Source organism: Gopherus flavomarginatus, chromosome 9, assembly GCF_025201925.1.
Source record: "Gopherus flavomarginatus isolate rGopFla2 chromosome 9, rGopFla2.mat.asm, whole genome shotgun sequence".
Lineage (NCBI taxonomy): Eukaryota > Metazoa > Chordata > Testudines > Testudinidae > Gopherus > Gopherus flavomarginatus.
In genome coordinates, this window is record NC_066625.1 from 50,886,534 (window position 1) to 50,903,424 (window position 16,891).

At 49.3% G+C, this 16,891-nt stretch overlaps 1 pseudogene; it reads right to left on the reverse strand.

Annotated features, from left to right (window-relative positions):
• Nucleotides 1-13,329: 13,329 nt before the first annotated feature.
• LOC127057513 (zona pellucida sperm-binding protein 3-like) lies at nt 13,330-16,354 on the reverse strand (annotated as a pseudogene).
• Nucleotides 16,355-16,891: the final 537 nt, after the last annotated feature.

Below are 16,891 nucleotides of genomic sequence, written 5' to 3' on the forward strand. Positions count from 1 at the left end.
AGCACTTGGCTAGCAACGGGGAGTCCTCAGCCATGGCTCCAGCTGTTACCCGGAGTCCCTGCTGCCCCGAGGACACATCTCTGCATCGCCCCAGGCCCCCAAATCCCAGCAAAGCACTGACACCCCCCAGCCATGCACCGCGCCTGCGCTCACCATGGTTTCCTGCTGCTTCTGCAACGCCTGACCAAGCCCACAGCAGGGCCGGAACCCACCAGCTGATCTCGCAGCGCGATCAGCTGACCACAGACCCCCCGGTGCTGCAGCCTGTCAGCCGCTCGCTGAGCCGAGTCAGCTGAGCGCAGATTTAGTGACACTTCAGCCATGGAGGCGGCTGGCTTATTGCACAGGCCGAGGCCCAGCCGGGGGCAGCTGCCACTGGGGTGTTACCAAGTCCTGAGACAAGGTGGGGGAAGGGGACATCTGTTATGGGGCCAGCTTCTGTTGGTGGGAGAGACGAGCTTCCGAGCCACACTGAGCTCTTCTTCAGGCCAGGCCGTGTATGCTTGTCTCTCTCACCAACAGAAGCTGGGCCAATAAAAGCGATCACCTCCCCCTAGGGTGACCAGATGTTCCGATTTTATAGGGACAGTCCCAATTTTTGAGTCTTTTTCTTATATACATGCCTATTACCCCCCCATTGCCTGTCCCGATTTTTCACATTTGCTATCTGGTCACCCTACCTTCTCCAGCTTGTCTCTCTAGCATCATGGGACCAACACAGCTCAAACAACACTGCATCCAAAAAAATCATGAGTTTAAAAAACTGCTCCTACTGTCGGGTTCTTTTTCATTTGGTGTCTGGTTTTTGAGGCTTCAGGTCTTACGGTTTGAAGCTTTTTCTATGCAGTGCTGGAAAATGATGGGGGTTTTAAATGGAAGCTGAGAGTCTCACATAATCTCATGACTCTATGAGTTGGGGCTTTAAGGCAAAGTACCAATTGTCATGAATGAGACAGCTGATAAAGTGAACTGAGTAAGAGTAAATCCAGCAGCCTGCTTTGTTGCTAAATTAAAGCAGTGGATGATCAGTTTTATTGGGTAATCATCACAAAGGCCAAAGAATGGGAGCCCAACTCCACCCCCCTCTTCCAAATTCTAGGGAAGATCTGATCCAAATGTCATTGCTTGGGTTTCTCTCTATGAAGGACCAGACTAGAGCCCTAAATCCAAACATGTCCAGTCTCAGGGGGAGTTCAGATTTTGATCTGAATCCAGAGCAGGTTTGGTCCAAGCTCTTCCAAAAATGTGCCTATGACACACTGCCTGAGAGAGGGAGGAAGAAGAGGAAGCTCTGGGGGATGAGGTAGTTCTGTGTCATTACTGAGATGCATTCACTCTCAAACCAGCTTGATGCTCTCCTTAACATTGCTGTGGGGAATGCAGGAGGGATTCGGGACGGGATGAGAGGGCATCAATGCCTGCAGGAAGGGTTAACAGCTTAGATGGGCAGGGGAGGGTCAGGTCAGCCCAGCCAGGCTTTGACTGTGGGCTGGCTCTTGATCACAGCATTTTCCTATCTCCCTGCCCACCTATTGGCTTTCCAGCCTCCAGCCCCACACGCCTTTCCCCTCTTCAGCTCCCTTTCACTCAGTAACGGGCCAGGAATATCCCCATGCTGCACTGGGACACTGGTCCCCTTCCTGTGTTCCTGATGCAGACAAGTATCAGAGGGGTAGCTGTGTTAGTCTGGATCTGTAAAAGCAGCAGAGAGTCCTGTGGCACCTTATAGACTAACAGACGTATTGGAGCATGAGCTTTCATGGGTGAATATCCCCTTCATCGGGATGCATGTAGTGGAATTTCCAGAGGCAAGTATATATATGCAAGCAAGAATCAGGCTGGAGATAACGATGTTAGTTCAAGCACGGAGGATGAGGCCCTCCTCTAGTAGTTGAGGTGTGAACACCAAGGGAGGAGAAACTGATTTTGTAGTTGGCTAGCCATTCACAGTCTTTGTTTAATCCTGAGCTGATGGTGTCAAATTTGAAGATAAACTGAAGCTCAGCAGTTTCTCGGTGAAATCTGGTCCTGAAGTTTTTTTGCTGCAGGATGGCTACCTTTAAATCTGCTATTGTGTGTCCAGGGAGACTGAAGAGTTCTCCTACAGGTTTTTGTATATTGCCATTCCTAATATCTGATTTGTGTCCATTTATCCTTTTATGTAGGGACTGTCCCGTTTGGCCGATGTACATAGCAGAGGCTGCATATGATGGCATATATTACATTGGTGGATGTGCAGGTGAATGAACTGGTGATGATGTGATTGATCTGGTTAGGTCCTGTGATGGTTTTGCTGGTGTAGATATGTGGGCAGAGTTGGCATCGAGGTTTGTTGCATGGATTGGGTAATGAGTTAGAGTTACTATGGTGTGGTGTGTAGTTACTGGTGAGAATATGCTTCAGGTTGGCGGGCTGTCTGTGGGCGAGGACTGGCCTGCCACCTAAGGTCTGGGAAAGTGGGGGATCATTGTCCCGGATGGGTTGTAGAACCCTGATTATGCGTTGGAGGGGTTTTAGCTGGGGACTATATGTGATGGCCAGTAGAGTCTGTTGGTTTCTTTCCTGGGCTTGTCTTGCAGTAGGAGGCTTCTGGGTACACATCTGGTTCTATTGATCTGTTTCCTTATTTCCTCGTGCGGGTATCGTAGTTTTGAGAATGCTTGGTGAAGATTTTTGTTGGTCTCTGTCTGAGGGGTTAGAGCAGATGTGATTGTACATCAAACTTGGCTGTAGACAATGGATCGTGTGGTGCATCCAGGATGGAAGCTGGAGGCATGAAGGTAGGCATAGCAGTCAGTGGGTTTTCAGTATAGGGTGGTGTTAACATGACCATCACTTATTTGCACCGTGGTGTGTAGGAAGTGGACCTCCCATGTAGATTGGTCCAGACTGAGGTTGATGGTGGGGTGTAAGTTGTTGAAATCGTGGTGGAATTTTTCCAGAGTCTCCTTCCCATTGGTCCAGATGATGAAGATGTCATCAATGTAGAGTAGGTAGAGAAGGGGCATGAGTGGATGAGAGCTGAGGAAGCATTGTTCCAGGTCAGCCATAAAAATGTTGGCATATTGTGGGGCCATGCAGGTGCCCATAGCAGTGCCACTGATCTGGAGGTATATATTGTCATCAAATTTGAAATAGTTGTGTGTGAGGATAAAGGCACAGAGCTCAGCAACCAGTTGTGCTGTGGCATCATCAGGAATACTGTTCCTGACAGCTTGTATTCCATCTGTGTGTGGGATGTTTGTGTAGAGAGCCTCTACATCCATGGTGGCTAGGATGGTGTTTTCTGGAAGGTCACCAATGCATTGTAGTTTTCTCAGGAAATCAGTGGTGTCACGGAGATAGCTGGGAGTGCTAGTGGCGTAGGATCTGAGTAGAAAGTCCACATATCCAGACAGTCCTTCAGTGAGTGAGAGTGCCAATGCTCAAGATGATGGGGCATCCAGGATTTCTGGGTTTGTAGATCTTGGATAGTAGATAGAATAGCCCTGGTTGGGGCTCTAAGGGTATGTTGATTTGTTCCGGTGCTAGTGTAGAGAGTGTCCTGAGTAGATGGTGCAGTTTCTTAGCGTATTCCTCAGTGGGATCTGAGGGAAGTGACCTGTAGAATTTGGTATTGGAGAGTTGTCTGGCAGCCTCCTTTTGGTAGTCAGACCTGTTCATGATGACAACAGCACCTCCTTTATCAGCCTCTTTGATGATAATGTCAGGGTGGTTTCTGAGGCTGTGGATGGCATTGCATTCTGCACGACTTAGGTTATGAGGCAAGCGATGTTGTTTTTCCACAATTTCTGCCTGTGCACAATTTCTGCCTGTTGTTTTTCCACAGCTGTAGGGAATTAAAAGCAGCTCTGCAGAAGGAGGCCACTGAGAGGCAGGGTTTAGGGCGTAGCGTTTCACACACACCCAGGATTTAGGTCAGTGGAAAGATTGTTCCCTCTGTGGCTGCACATGGGAAGGAACTAGCCTGGGCATACCGAGGGGTGGGGGGGATGAGGGAGGAGTGCCAGCTCCCTGCCAGCACCACACCTTGCACAGAGGAGCTGGAGAGAGCTATGCAGCTGCCAGGTACATCCAGTGGATTAGGCACCAAATCCCCTGCCTCTTCTGCTGGGGTGACTAGTTCCCCTCCCACACACAGTCCCCCAGAATAATGAGAATGTTGCAAGCTGAACCTTGTAGGGTGAAATCCTGGCCCTGGTGAAGGCAGTAGCAAAAACTCCCATTAGCTTCAATAGGATTTCACTGGTAGCATTTCCTCTCCCACATGGACCCAACCTCTTGCCTCTCCCCCTTAAAACATTGTTCCTGGAGACCTCTCTACCCTTGGCCCCAGGGCTCCTGTTCAAAGCAGCGGGAGCAAAATGGCCATAAAAATATTGAAACACTAGTCTTGGGGCTGACAAGGCCCGAGCTAATGTCACTGCTCCATTGCTTGTTTTTGCTGCAGCCTTTGTCCCACCCTTCATCTGGATAGTTAGCCTGTTAAGTGTCTGGGACAGAGACCTTGTCTTCATCCTGATCTCACACGTCCTTTTACAGCAAATGGGGAAAATGAGGGACGGGGAGTTTAAGTGACTCACCCGAGAACACATCAAGGGGTTGCACGCTAGCAGAGAAAACAAGCATGCTTTTAACTAGCTCTTGTGTCCAATTTCTCACACTGTCGGGTTTTTGTTAAAAGCCAATGTTTATGTAGGACTTAAACATTAATCTTTTGTGCAACTGCATTTAACACGCCTATTATTATTTATATTACAGTCATGGGCATCAGGTTTGTATAATTTTGGTGGTGCCCAGAATGGGTCCAAGCAGAGCCATCTCTAGAGCAACTGCCCCGGACCCTGCGCTTTGGAGGGGCCCCATGCTTCAGGGGGACGTGGGTTCCAGGCAGAGCTGTCCGTCCATAGGACAGACCGGGGCAACCGCCCTGGGCCCCGTGCTTTAGGGGGCCCCATGCTTCAGGCGAACATGGGGTCCAGGGCAGCCTGGAGGGTTAGTGGGGGGGCTGATGCCAGCAGCAGCAAGAGACCTGGCCCCAGCCCGTCCCTGCTCTACCCCCATTCCACCCCTTCCCCCAAGCCTCCACCTCTTTCAGGCTTCTGCCCCCTCCCACAAGCGATGCTAGGAGCCACTGAGGCAGAGCGGAACAGGGTGGGCTGGGGCCAGGTCGCTTGCTGCTGCCAGCACCAGGCCCCCCACTAACCCCACAGCCCGCCCTGGACCCCACATCCCTCCGAAGAGCAGAGCTCCCCAAAAGCGCAGTAAGCCCAAACATTGGAGGAGCCAGGCCCACGTTCCTAAATATTGGTGAGCACGGGCAGCATGGACCATATAACTCGCTGCCTATGATTACAGGAGCATCTACAGGCTCCAGCTGAAATCAGGGCCCCACGGTACTTGGTGCTGTACATACACAAACTCCCTACCCTGAACAGGTCACAATCTAACTAGGCATGACAGGGCCAGAGGTAGTGACTTGCTCAAGATCACACAGCAGGTGAGGCCAAGCCAGGATAGGGTTGCCAGGTGTCCAGTTTTTGATCAGAACACCTGGTCAAAAAGGGATCCTGGCAGTTCCAGTCAGCACCACTGACCAGGCCATTAAAAGTCCAGTTGGCACGCAGCTGGCGGACTCCCTGCCCGGCTCCTGGGAAGTGGCCAGGATGTCCCTCCGGCTCCTAGATGGAGAGGCGGCCATGAGGACTTCATGGGAACTGTGACCAATGGGAGCTGTGGGAGCAGCACCTGCAGATGGGAGCAGTACGCAGAGTCCCCATGGCCACCCCAGGTCTACCAGAGGGACGTCAGCCACTTCCTGGGAGCTGCCTGAGGTAGGCACCACTCGGAACCCACACCCCACACCCCTCACCCCCTCTTGCATCCCAACCCCCTGCCCCAGCCCAAAGTCCCCTCCTGCACCCCAAACCCCTCATTCCTGGCCCCACCCCAGAGCCTGCACACCCCAGCCAGAGCACTCATGCCCCATCCCAACCCTCTGCCCCATCCTGGTGAAAATGAATGAGTGAGTGAGGCTGGGGGAGAGAGAGTGACGGAGGGAGGAGAATGGAGTGAGCAGGGCCTCGGAGAAGGGGCAGGGCTGTTTGGTTTTCTGCAATTAGAAAGTTGGCAACCCTAAGCCAGGAGCAGGACCCAGATCTTCTGAGGCCCAGTCCAATGCTGTAGTCTAGCCCCAGGCCTATGCTACCTCTCAACACCTGTTCTGAGAACTGTGCTATTGGTTCTGATGCAAAATAAGTAAAAGCCATGTTAGATTTTTAGCACCATTAGGAGTAAAAGGGGAGAAACAAATCCCTGCTCCTCTCTCTTATTTTGGTTTCTTCTTCTCCCATTCCCTAGTCCCCTGTTCCTCCCTCTCTCTGCTTCCTTCCCAGCAGAGCAGAGACCAGTGGCTCCAGGTACTAGAGCAGGGGTCAGCAACCTTTCAGAAGTGCTGTGCCGAGTCTTCATTTATTCACTCTAATTTAAGGTTTCATGTGCCAGTCATACATTTTAACGTTCTTAGAAGGTCTCTTTCTATGTCTATAATACATTACTAAACCATTATTGTATGTAAAGTAAATAAGGTTTTTAAAACATTTAAGAAGCTTCATTTAAAATTTAGTTAAAATGCAGAGCCCCCCGGACCGGTGACCAGGACCCAGGCAGTGTGAATGCCACTGAAAATCAGCACGCGTGCCGCCTTTGGCACACGTGCCATAGGTTGCCTACTCCTGTACTAGAGTCTAGGATGGGCCATGGCAGCAAAACTATAATAAACTCAATGTAAATCACTAACAGTGGAGGAGCCAGGAAGGAATGCCACTTACCGATTCAGCAGACCTCAATGTTATTCATAACCAAAGACCCCAGGCTCTGTTGGGTGGTGAAGGTGCTTGGCCAGGAGTATCGTCAGCAAAGCACGGTACTAGTGCCAAGTCTAACAGGTCGCAGGGACACTAACATCCATGCCCGTGACAAGAAAAAGACTCAGGTCAGGACACCAGGGTGCTGTCCCCACAGCTGATACATAGATGCCCTACCAAGCACTTCTCCTTTTACCCACTGATACAAACAAGTTTCATATCACACTCCAGGTGTTATTAGTTACCGCTCTTATCCTCGTTCCTGCTAGTTTGAAAAAAACATCCTTATCTGTTATCCTGTCATCCCCTCATTATCTTACAATGGGTTGGTGTGTTCTTGTAACGTCTCTTAGGAATGCTTTTATGTAGTTACTTGGGAGATCTGGGTGTTTCTGTACCATCCTCTCCAGTCAGGAATGTGTTTACATGGCATTCAGCAATACCTAGTGTGGTGGTATTTGCCAAGGCCAGGCCTACTCTGGTTCACTGCCTTTAGCTCATACTGTTAGTTATACCTAGAGCTCCAGCATTCAGCTTGTACAGTATACCCAGCAGTCAGAGGTCAGCTGGAAGGAGGAGACATTGAAGGGTTAAGAGCAAGTAGTTCTTCTGAAAAGCTACTGAGATTGAGTTCAGCTCAAATACTTCCCACAAGTGCCCCATTCCTAGGACATGCCACAGAAGTACCCCAGGACATGCTTGGCCACAGTGGGATCTCAGCTTGCTCAGTTTAGTTACTTGTTTCCTCTGTCTACAGAGGGAGAGATTGTGCTTGGATCAGCTATTTGCAGGGCTGATGGAGTCACCTTGGAAGAGAATCACCATCTCCCAGCGGGAGCAGCACAACTTAAGCCCAGCTGCCATTGCTACCTGAAGAGGGAGAAACGCTGCACAGGAGGGCTACTTAGGAGATTCAGTGCAGCTGTAGTGTGAGCTGGAAGGGATCCCCTGATTCTGCAGTTCACATCTGCATGTGGGGCAGGAGGCCCAGTTAGTGTAGAGAGGCTCCTGGCAAAGGTGTCACTCCCAACAGGGATATGAAGCTGAGAGATCCTTTGTACCAGCGATAGTTTTATCACTGCAAGGGAGATTGGGATCAGGGACTAGGGCATTAGGCTTTGGAGGTCATGGATGGCCCATAGTGAGATCAGACTGGCTAAGGGGTGATAGGGCCTGCCAAAGGTACCTGCCACTACACACATGGCAGAGAGTTAAATAGGACCCAACTAAGGAGCTCTTATAGGAGTTCCTCTGATCTAGGGCATATCCCATGCAAGTTGATAACTCAACCCACGTACAAGGCATATTTTAGGAGGCCAGTGCCAGACAAGTGTGCCCTGCATTTAGCTCAGATGTGGGAACTCATTACACCAGGCTGATCACCTGCATGGGCCTTGGGACGTTCAAGCCAACTGCTCACTGGGGCTCAGAGCTATAAAGGTATTCAGGCTTCTAATGTCAACAGAAGTTAGAAGTCTAGCTATTTTGGTGGCTCTGGGCTGGGTACTAGTTTCTATTGTAGTCCCCAGACTGGATTTAAACCCATGTCTCCAAAGGTGAAGCCTTATTACCACACCAAAAATTTCTCCATCCCCTTAGCTTTGAGTCTGTGCTAGTAGAAGAGATACTCACAGCTCTTTCACAGAGTACCTGGAGGCACAAAGCAAAACCCATTTGGGGACTGCATGGTCAGTGTGTTCTTGGTAGCATTAAGGGACGTGTACTGGCAGGCAGCTAGGCCAAGGCTCAGGTTAGCAGCTTAGATCAGTCTCCTAGTCCCAAACAGATCCCTGTGCACAATGATCACCAGCTGAGCCCCTCGCACTGTACTGCTTCCTGGTTGGGCAAAAGAGGGTACATGGGCTTGTCAACAAGGGGGCAGGTCTCCAGATGGCTGAGTCACTCCTAGAGAAATCCCAGGGATTGTAACAGGTCACCCCACTACCACCCAGCACAGGAGAGAAAAGTCCAGGCTGCCTCTGTGCCCCATCCTACCTGCCTGCAGCAAATCCAGTCTAGAGGGAAACTGCTGCTCCAGGTCCTTTATACCCCGACCTAAACACAGCTCCCTGCTGTCTCAGGTAATGAACACCCTCCCCTGAATCACAGGCAGCCAGGGCCCAATTACACCCACTGCCCCATCCCTGGAGCAGGGAAATGGGAGGACCAATGGGAATCAGCCCCAGCTGGTGGTCAATTCATCAGTTGTATTTTGGGAGATTCCGGTCATGTTTAATTTAATTAAAGGCTGAAACTCTGATATGGCTGTAAAGTATTGGCTGTACAGTTTTTATAAGAGATGAGGTGTTCCAGAGGGACTTTCCATTATGGGGCAGTGACAGCTGCACCAGAGTTGAAGTTGCAATATGGTCTCTATCTCTGAATCCTCTCTGAAATCCACCCACACAGGTATTCTAGCTCCAGGGTTGGGGTGCAGACTGTGATGCAAACTTGAACTTGTTTGAGGCCCTAGGTACTCCACTTCACCCACAATGGTTTCTTAAATAGTATAATGCTACTGTTACAGAGAGATAGGGATGAAGTATAGCATGGATCAAAATAAAACCGAGATCACTAGGATATGCCTGTGGAGATCTAATGTCCTGCACCAAAAGCAAGCTCCAGAAACTCAGCCGCAGAAAGTTGTTCAACTTCATTTCTGGATCAGCGAAGCAGTCCATAGGAATGCTATGAGCCCTTACATGGAACTCCATATGCAGAGAGAGGAAGAAAGACAGCCATACAAAATACCCCTTCCTCTAGGAATAGGTGTGCTTGGCTGAGAGCCAGGGCCCCATGCATTCAGTTCTCATCTTCCCCCGACAGCTATGAATGCAAAGTGTACTTCACAACCTTCATTATTGATCATACCCCTCCTGTAGAAGAAAGCAACTATCATTCCCTCCCACTGTAATGGTAAAGTAACGTAGCCCATCGGATTACTTTGCTAGATATTATATCCTACTAATTCAGCCAGCCATATCCAATAATATGTTTCTCTGGCTGAATTAATCCATTTCATAAATGATTCTTACATTTTATCAGTATTAATTCATATGAAATGAGGCTGTGTTGAGGTACATGATATGTGTTTCCTAATAATTATACATAGAATAAGTTTTGTTGAAATGCAAGAAACCTACTGGCCTATAAGATCAGCTAAATGTATGATCAGTTACGAGTAAATTGGCATAAAGGCTGGCAACCTTTGGCACTGATAGAAGTGGTCCCTGAACTTTGGGGAACTGAAAGGAGGAACTAGATCCTACACTGAACAGGTTTATCCAGTGTCTGCAAGTGGTTGGTGACTGCTGGGTACACCACAAACCTGGAAGTCACCCAGAGAGTCTAGGCTGGCAGTTTTTGGAGTGAGACAATCCTTATTAATATGTATAGAGTAAGTGTCATAATCCACTAACCTAAAGGATAAGGGTGCCCATATATTTCTTAGGGTCAGAAATAAGTTTTGGGTATAGTAGGTTGGGCCTGAATTACATAGCATCAGGATCCTATAAAATACCATGTAAGGATATCAGAGAACTTTTTCTTTTCTTTGTTCTCCTATAGAATCTTTTTTTATCTACCTATCATTCTATCTTCCATCCGACTATCAGCTCAGCTTGTGCAGTACAGTGTAACTACTCAACACTCCTAACCATTACGGAAGTCAGAACCATTGTGTTATTGGGCATGCCAGGAGTGAGGCTGGTCCTTCGCCTCCTATTACCAGGTCCTCAAGAAAGGGTGAAAGTATGTTAGATTAAGGTTTTTATAATAGGAATGTTAGGTGCAGCAGTTTGGGAATTTTTACAGTCATAAGTTTCACAGCATTTATTTTTCTTCTGTTAATCTCAGTTTTTATCAATTTGGTATTGTCCTCACTGTAAGTGCTTTTTCCAAGCATCCTGAGAGTCCTCTCCTGTTATAGAACTCGCTGAATTATTAGACCCTGGAGTCCAAATTGGACAAGAACCTATAAATCTTCTGGTCGGATGCAATCAGTAGTGAGCCATAACTAACAACCCATAAAATTCAGGTCAACCGTAGCTCCTAGGCTATATAAGCATAGTCCTGAGACTAGAACCAAGCCCTCTAATATAAAACAGACCCAAATCTCATCCACCCAGCCTTTCTGAATCAATGTCAAATAGATGTACTCTAGCCCCTAGCCCACCCTCTTTTGTCTCAACTCCAGGGATAAAAGGTAGAGTCCCACTGCTGTTTTACAAGCAGCATGTGTTAGCTCCAGGGATATTGGCTGTAGGGGAATTCTAAGAGTCCAGTATTCAAATGCTGCTGATGACCGGGGGGGGGGGGCGAGGAGTGTTAATAACTTCACACACTGGAACTTCTGTTTTGTCACTTTAGTGAAGGCTGCAAGTAAGTTTTTCTTTAAAACAAATAGGTCTTAGAGCAGATGCACTATCAGGGAGGGAAGTCAGATGAGCCTGACTATCAGCAGATAAGGGTATGAGAGCAGTTCCACAGGCTCACTTCCGGTAGGGGCAGAAATAGATCCAGGGGCCCCTTGTGGGGGGGAAAAAAAAAAAGTTTCAGTTGAACCTCACTGCCTCTCAGAAAGATTAGGCCAAATGTCAGTGCCGGAATGTACAGCAAGGCTAAAATCCTCTAGACTGATTCCTAAAAAGCACTAGGACACAAAGATAAATTTGCCTAGTAAACAACTGTACCTGATGACATCACTGCTTGGCAATGCTGGAGGAATTACAAGACAGAATATGGTTCTGTGCTGAGGAGTATGAACTAGGGCCCAGGGAAAGGGATCTATGCCATCTTGGCCAGATTTCCTGTGGGATGCAGGACAAAAATCACTTAAGGATTTGTGGTGCTGGCCCCTCAGTTTCACCTTACCTCCAGGACCCTCTGTTGCCCCATGTGAAACAGAGCCAGGGAGGCTTCTCTGCCTCACACAGGTGTCAGAGATAAATTCAGTTGTGTTCTTGGAAATGAATCATCCTGCAGGGAGGGAAGTCAGCAGCTGGGAGCTCTCAGGTGAGGACCTACAAGTGCATTAAGTATATCAGGAAATGATAGGAGGGGAACTGAATGTGTAGGGGAGGCTGGGTCTCTGCCACAGGGATGGAAGAGGCAGGGTATATGGCTGGTTTTGCCCTTCTGAGGTTTGTCTCTAAAACCCCCTGAAAGGAGGGGTTCAGACCCTGGCTTGGGCCTCTGAACACCAGCTCTTTCTGTCATTAAGACACTTCCCCTGTGAGCTTCCACAGGGCCAGGTCAACCGATAGCCCAGAGGGGGCACTGGGCATGACTTTGGCCACTGCAGTTAACTAAAGCAACCACCACTGAGCTAAGCTGTTGAGATACTTGTGGCCCTAGATATTGCTCAGAGCGCTTTGTAGCGCTACCCTGCCAAAGTCAGAGCATTGGAAGCCATTTCATGCAGAGGAATGATGGCTGGAGAGGGAGAACACCCCATTTATAGTCACCATAAGAAGTGGCAATGCATTGAGTCATTAGGGGTCATAAAGAAAATACATCTGTATTTTCCTCCTGGACAGTGATTTAAGAACCAAGAAGCCTGACACATCCAGGAAAATACAGCTGTATGTTAACCCCACCTAAAGTTTAAATTAAAAAAAAAAGGGCCTGAACTAGAAATGAGTGCCATTTCACATGTGTGGGTCCCCACCACTCCCTGGGGGTGTGCTAGGGTTACCAGATGTCCTGATTTTATAGGGACAGTCCTGATTTTTGGGCTTCTCTCTTATATAGGCTCCTGTTACCCCTTCCCCTCATCTCAATTTTTCCACACTTGCTCTCTGGTCACCCTAGGGTGTGCACATGTGTAGGTCCCAGCTGCTCCCCTCATTGAAGCAGGTATGCAGGGTTACTGCCCTGGGAACAGCAGGGCACCAGTGGACATGGGGCAGGAGGTGCGGGGTGGGCTGGCTGCGGGCAGGGTGGCAGGTACTCAGAGAGAGGAGCTTGGAGCAGCAGGACACCCACCAAGCAATAGTAGAAGCCCCAGGCCCAGCGGAGGGGGAGCAGCAGCAGCAACAGGGCCAATGCCCAGGGCTAGGTGGTGGCCTACATGGCTCCTGCAGTGCAGCCCCCCCCAGTGGCCGGAGGAAGAATTACATGACTTCCTGGCCAGAGCCCATCAAAGCTGCAGTGATTCCTTGCAGGGAAGTGGGTTAACAGCTGGTTCTAAAATTCCTTCAAAAATTTAAACAACCAGTTTGTGCAAAGTGGTGCAAACCAGTTAGCTACTGCTAAGGCTGCATGGGGGGGGCACTTATTTAATATTTGTTTTGTCAATGGACAATTCTGTTTAGATGAGGTGATAGTTCCCCTCCCCACATGGAGGTAGCTAGCATCACCTTGGAGCCTCCTGTTTCTCCCTTTCATGTGCCCATTGAGCTGAAGGGCTGCCCCTGTTACAGAGAGTCAATACAGACCAGTCTCAGCTTGCAAGGGGTTTTATTTTACATTATACCGAAGGTACAGCTCCCACAATGAAACTGTGGCAGTTGGATATGGAGGAGGCCCCCCTAAAAGTAGGTAAAAACCTATGCAGCCTCCATGGTCAGCCTCAGCCAAGCCTTCTCTCCTGCCCATGAGAGAGATACAGGTAGTTAGAATCAGGACTAGGAATTTATACACCTCCATTGCCCTGTCAAGTCCACCAAGATGACTTGGCCAGTTCACAGAGTGCAGCATTTTGGAAGCATTCTGCATGCTCCATTGAGCTAATGCTGCTGCTATCCATACCAAACTGTTGTAAATCCCCAATCAACCTCTGCTTCTCAAACCACCACTGAGTGCTTCAACGCAGCAGCTGAGCCAGTGCTGCACTTACTGACAGACCAAGACAGCTAGCTGAAACATACTTATAAGCAACTTGAAGACATTAGGGACCTCCTATAAGCTAGAAAATAGATACCCTCTGATGCCATCTCCTGTGGGAGGCTGCCTTCCCTGCTTCCAGTGGATCCAGGGACATCATAGCAGATCCTTTTAGGCATCCATGATGAATAGGGGTCCTACAACAACATCAGCTTCTGCTTCCCTCCTGGAAAGAATCCCTGTTTGGGGAAGAGGCATAAGCAAGAATCCATTAAGTTTTCAGTTTGACTGGTCTTTGGGTGTTCTCATCCCAAAGTGAGACTGCTAGAACAAGCTAGACACCTTTCCAGGTGAAGTGGCTGAAATAGAACTTACCATGTCTGGAAACCACACGTCTTTGGAAGTGCTCTCCTGGCCATCTATTCAAAGACTTTGCTCTCCTGGACTGTCTAAGCAACCCACAGTTCCCAGTCTCACAGCACCTGCAGATGTCTCTGGTGCCTTCCACTGGAAACCAGCTGCAATAGAACAGGAACAATCATCTACAGGGAAGAGTTCTCTATTCTAAGCTGTCTTTCCAGTCACTCCCCTGATGGGGTTCTAGTCTACTCACATGTTGCCTGCTTTGTTGAAGGAACAAGCCTTGTTCAAGGAATTTGGGGCTTGCTCAGCTGCAGTGAATTTCAGATGACAGGTGATGTAGATCTAGAGGGGAAATGAAAGAGGGGTTAGGACCATCCCAGGGGACACTAACACCTGCTTAGCTTAAGGGAATTGATTTGGAGCTCACCAAGTTCCTGGCATCTCCTGCAAAGCTGAACACATCCACCATGAACTGCAGTGTGTCCTGCGCAATATGAAGGCTGAGGTGGTGTCATCTGACTTCCCATCCACCAGGCATCTACACAGAAGAACCAAGGGTCAGTGAGTCCCTGATCAGTCTTATTTTACACTAGAAAGGGCTCCCAGTTCTTACCCATTGAAGTCAATGACAGCATAGGGGGGAGAGGAGTCCCTGTCTGGGGTCAGCGTGGCCACACAGCTGTCCACAAAAAGCCTCAGAGCCACGTGGTTCCCAGTACTGACATCAGCTTGGATATGCATGACCTCCCCCAACTGGAATCCATTGGAGGGTCTCTCAGCACTCCAGTCATCTGGAAGGCAAGCTCACAGTGAGCAGGACAGACAGACAGGCAGGGCTGGGCTGGGCTCCCCTGAAGTCTGCTCCCACCTACCATTCATCAGGTGCAGGGAGAAACCCAGCCTGTCCTCTGCAGACAGGGTGGAGCTGAAGGGAACCCAGGTTGGCTTGATGGCTTTACTGCTCACATTGTCCTTCCTGTGAGAGGAGCAAACTTTAGTCACTGAGCCAGATCCCACAACAGGGACTGAATGGGTGGGAGGGGACCTGAGCACCTCAGACACTCACCTGGGATAGTGACACTCAATAGGAATCACAGCTGGATTGGTTCTCAGGATCACTGGGTTGCTGGCAGGGGTGGGGTTATAGTTCAGGCTTGTGCTGTAAACCAGGGAGTCTGGGGTCATCTGGGAAGAACCAGACATGGAAGGGTTAACACTAGTATACATGTGTGTTTGAAAAGCCATTGAGAGGAGCTTGAGAACAAGCCTCAGCCAGATAGAAACAAGACTTAAGTTTTCTAACAAGTGCCCAGTCAAGTGGGAACTTCAGAGCTCAGTCTGCTAGAGCAGCCATCAGAATACTAGAGCCACTGTAGTGCCATTTTGTACAACTACTCACAAGCTTCCTCTGTGCACATTGTGAAAGAGCCAGACAATAATCCCCCCGCCCCCCCAGTATAATCTGTTAATTGTATTCAGGTAAATTTTGAGCACTGTTTCAGGAAGCCACCCTCTCTCTCTCTCTCCCCTACAGCCTATGTAGAGCTCAGTCGAACACCAATCAATGTATTCAGTCGAGTGGTCTGGTCTGCAGAGTCTCCAGACAAACTTTGAACAGGGGTGGCCAGAAATAAAGTCTGTCTGAGCCACCAGACCACCCGCTTCAGGATCCACTTGTGAGCCTGCTCCACAAGCTGAGCAGGGCAGAATTCTTTGACTGATACATGAAATTGGAGGCTAGGAAGATGTACCCAGGAAAAAAACAGGGAGCTTGTCAATGACAGGATCAAAATAAATCAATCAATCACATCCACTGTTTCGTCCCCCCCTGCATTTTTAACCCCATCAGATAGGACAGCAGCAGTGATGCTAGGGATCAGTATGGATGCCTGGCTTGCATGAATCCTTACCTGCAAGGTGCTGCCACATTCATGGAGCCCAGCTACAAAGATCACTGTGTTCTCCACAGCATTAAGGGACGTGTACCGGCAGGCAGCTGGGCCAAGGCTCAGGTCAGCAGCTTTGATCAGTCACCCTGTCCCAAACAGATCCCTGTGCACAGTGATCACCAGCTGAGCCTTCTCACACTGCAGCATGACAGGTTGCGGCTGGGAAACACGAGCCCAGGGCTAGGGCTAGGCAAGAGAAGGCACATGGGCTTGTCTGTGAGGGGGCTCAGCCCTCGGGGTGGGTCTCCCAATGGCTGAGTCCCTTCTAGAGAAATCCCATGGATTGTAACTGGTCACCCCATTGACCACTCAGCACAAGAGAGCAAAGTCAAGGCTGCCTCTATGCCCCATCCTGCCTACTTGCAGCAGACCCAACATGGATGGAACCTAGGCATCCATGATGAATAGGGGTCCTACAACAACATCAGCTTCTGCTTCCCTCCTGGAAAGAATCCCTGTTTGGGGAAGAGGCATAAGCTCTGGGGCCTTTATACCCTTCAGCTAAAGGCAGCCTACAGCTGCCCCAGGTAATTAACACCCTTCCCTAAGCTGCAGGCAGCTGGGGCCCAATCACATCCGCTGCTCACACCCTGGAGCAAGGAAATGGGAGGGCCAATGGGAATCTGCCCCATCTGTTGGTCAGTTCATCAGCTGCAGTTTGGGAAATTCCTGCCTTGTTTTATTCAATGGAAGGCTAAGGGTGGGCTCCACCACAAAGGGACCAAGGCCCCTCAATCCCAGATTTTGCAGGGCAGGGATAGTTCAGTGGTTTGAGCATTGGCCTCCTAAGCCCAGGGTTGTGAGCTCAGCCCTTAAAGGGGTCATTTAGGGAACTGAGTTAAAAATCTATCAGGGGATTGGTTCCCCTTTGAATAGGAGGTTGGACTA